This window comes from Talpa occidentalis, unplaced genomic scaffold, assembly GCF_014898055.3.
Source record: "Talpa occidentalis isolate TD23 unplaced genomic scaffold, MPIMG_talOcc4v2.1 talOcc4.2288, whole genome shotgun sequence".
NCBI lineage: Eukaryota > Metazoa > Chordata > Mammalia > Eulipotyphla > Talpidae > Talpa > Talpa occidentalis.
In genome coordinates this window covers 1-3,734 of record NW_023602394.1, presented here as the reverse complement: position 1 = coordinate 3,734, position 3,734 = coordinate 1, and the positions used below count along the sequence as shown (strand labels likewise).

The 3,734-nt window shown below is 36.9% G+C and overlaps 1 pseudogene; it reads right to left on the bottom strand.

The window, feature by feature from the left end:
• Positions 1-668: 668 nt before the first annotated feature.
• LOC119253895 (olfactory receptor 12D2-like) lies at positions 669-1,623 on the bottom strand (annotated as a pseudogene).
• Positions 1,624-3,734: the final 2,111 nt, after the last annotated feature.

Genomic DNA, 3,734 nt, shown 5'->3' with positions numbered 1-3,734 from the left:
CTGACTGTACCCAGTGCATGTATAAACAAAGCAAGCAACAAACAAACAAATAAATAAATAAATTAAAAAAAAGATAGATTCTAGGATTTTTTTATTCTTTGAACTACTGATTACAATATACTTGCTTTAATTACTTAGTTTCACTTGGCTCAAAATAAGTGAATCATGATATATTGCTTAAAATACCCTTTGAATCATATGTGAGCCTGTCTTTTCCAATTGAATAATTATTACTTATAATGAAATCCTGATTTATGAATCATATATAATGAAATTATAACAGCATAAAAGGTTCATTGCTCACATAAAAAATGTTCAGTTAAAGGGAATCACACAGACACATTAGCATAAAAAAATTCCAACTTCCCAGTTCATGAGTAATATATTAATATCTCTATACCTATTTTTATATAAAAAACATGTAAAAATAATAAAAATGTCAAATTTATCTTCTGGTATCCCCAAATAAACTCAAAATTAGGATTCTATGGCTAGTGTTCCTGTTGTTCATCTTTCTGTTATATTACATGCAAACTCATTGCTAATTAAACTGGACTGGATCTTACCATTTATTTTTCCTTTAACTAGTTCTCTATGTTACAATTATTATAATAAAGAATTTGAGAAGCAGGCTAATTACACTACTCATGTTTCTCATTATCTGTTATGTCTCAGAAGGTTTTCTAGATTTTTTTAAGTCTGATTCCTTTCCTGATTACCCTACTCAATGCCCCTTTTACCTCCTTGTTCCTCAAAGTATAGATCAATGGATTTAGAACAGGAGTGACCACAGTATACATGATAGCAACAATCCGGTCCTGGTCCATGGAACTTCCTGAAGTTGGACGAGTGTAAGTGAAGAGAACAGGGGCATAAAAAAGAATAACCACCATAAAATGTGATGCACAAGTAGACAGTGCCTTTTGAAGCATGCTGCAGGAATGGGTCTTGTAGAAGAGATAGGTGATAATGTAGAAATAAGAGAGCAGTGTTAGAAAGAATGGGCCCATGGCAATCGTCCCTGTGACAATATTGAGCAGCCACTCGTTGAGTTCAGTGTTCCCACAGGCCAGATCCAGCAATGGCTTAATGTCACAATAGAAATGGTGGATATGATTAGAACCACAGAAGTTCAAACGAGAAGTCATTATGGCATGCAGCAGGGCATGGAAAAAACCAAGAGTCCAGATCGTGACAGCCATCTGTGTACACTGCTGATGATTCATAATAACAGTGTAATGAAGTGGTTTGCAGATGGCCACGAAGCGGTCCAAAGCCATCAAAGCCAATAACATGGCCTCTGTGCTCCCAAAGAAATGGAAGAAATGCAGTTGAATTATACATCCATAGAAAGAAATTGCTTTGTGTGTAGAGAGTAAGTTCTCCAGCATTTTTGCAGTGTCACTGTGGAATAGCAGATATCCAGGCATGAGAGGTTTCCCAGGAAGAAATACATTGGTGAATGGAGTTTAGGATCAGAGATGATAATCAACAAGATGGCTCCGTTCCCAGTCACATTGACAAAGTAGATGACCAGGAAAGCACGAAGAGCAAAGGCTCCAGTGAGTGGATAGCAGTCACTCCCAGAAGGATAAATTCTGTGACTGAGGTTTGATTCTGCATCACTTAAAGAAAAAGATAAATAACACATGAAAGTATATTTCTAAAGGGCTTCATTATACGCAGCTCAATATTTTACCATCCAGACAAGCAGTATGTTCAAGAAGGGTATTGCCTTTTTCATAGTCCCAAACTTAGTGGATGTACAGTATTTATACCATTAGACAGCTAAATTGGTTATGGCTAGGACTCAATATATTTTTCTTTATTAGATTTTGTCAATATTTCTTTTCTCCAGGGAGTCATAGCATATTGTTAACCTAACATCTGCAATCTTCTCTCACTATGAAGATCTACATTCTGATACAAACTTTTTTCCTTCATAAATCAGCTCAAATAAGTCATTTTTTTGATGAATAAGAAATCAGATTTCACTATACTTGCACAAATGTCTTAAGCATTTTCTTATTAAATTGTCAGACATTTACGTATCTATAACATTGAGTTTACATTTTTGCTCTGCTATCTGTACACATTTATAATAGGTCAATTTTTTAAGTACTCTACGCACTGCTATTTCTTGATATAGTACAAACCACCTGAGAAGTTTTCATGTAAGAAATAGACAAAGGTGAGTTTATTAAAACCATAAAGTAGAGGTGATAATGTAATGACAATAGAACATTTGTGGCAGGTGAGTGAAGCTTATGCACATCTTGATGTGGCAAGATACACTCCCCAAATGAGTTTTATAAATGAATGATGAATGAAAATTTGATTAAAATGTAATGTGGCAATAATAGTGTCTCCTCATCTTCTGATGTAGGGAGGGCTGAGCTGTCTCTTTCTGATCCCTCCCTGATCCACTCCTCTGGAAATCTAATAGTGTCATAAGTGATAAGGAAGAAGACCACATCAATCATATATTAGCCTGGGTATATATGAAATTTTATCACCATATAACGATCATCACTTCTCTTCCTATAGCATGAGCATCTATATTTTCTCAAAATAAGGTAAGAGCCTTGATATGAAGTCAATTCATATATTTATTGAAACATCTTTTTTTTTTTTCCCAGAAAATAATCTGTTCATGAGAATGTTTCACGTGCCCTTGAAGAGAATGTGTTTAGCTATTTGGAGATGAAAAATTCTATATATGTCTAAGTCCATATGATTAAGTATTTAATTTATGACAATATTTAAATAATTGTCTTTTGTCTGGACTTGGGTATATATATATATTTTTTTTCTTGCTGTGTTGCCCCACTCCCTTATCATTAGATAATATCTCTGTAGGCTCATGTACTAAAAACATGAAATTTTCTCTTTTATGACAAAATGAATGGAAGTTCAGGTGACTGTTTTAAGAGAAATAAGTCTTAAAGTGAAAGATAAGCACCAGATAGTTTTGGAGATGTGGAATATAAGTAAGCAAAACAAACAAGAGATAGAACAAAGGTAATTCTTAGACTCTGAGAAAAATACGCTGGTTATCAGAGTGGAAGTGCAAAGTGGGTGAAAAGTATGTACTGAGGAAATCCACTTGGCAATGGTGAAAGGAACTAGAGAATTATGGTGGTGCTTGTGGTGAGGTTTGTACACATATCAAGTTATGAGACTGTGGTCCTGAAACTTACATGGTATTATTATCCATGGGAAAGAAATAAGGCCTCCTTGGTGGCCTGGGGTTGAGTCTAAAACTATCACCGCTCTGGCTTATGTTCGATTCCCACAGATGGAGCGAACCCATATATGGCACAGAAGACTGCTCCTGTCTTACCCTCTGCTGCCCTTAGCAGTGCGTTTCAGTAAATCTGCCTATTCTGCTTCCCACTCTGTCTCTGGTAAATCCTCTCATGCCCCAAACCTCTGGCCTACAGCCAGTTCTTCCATGCCAAAAAAAGAAAAAAAAAAAAAAAGAGCATTGGGAAGGAAACTGTAGTGGCAGGATGGGGATGGAGCAGGTTTCTATGATCCCAGCGGACTGTGTAAAGGAGGAGTCCTGGAGCCCTGGGTGGGTTTCTCAGCCTTTTGTTAAGCTTTCACATGTAGTGCAGCAACCATGTACAAGGCAGGCAGGGTGCTGGGGGGCCAGGAGGCTGGCAGGCCTCCAAGCCCCGGGCCAAGTCTTCACTCCGCTTCTCTGGCTTCTTTCTCCCCTTCTCTCTCCT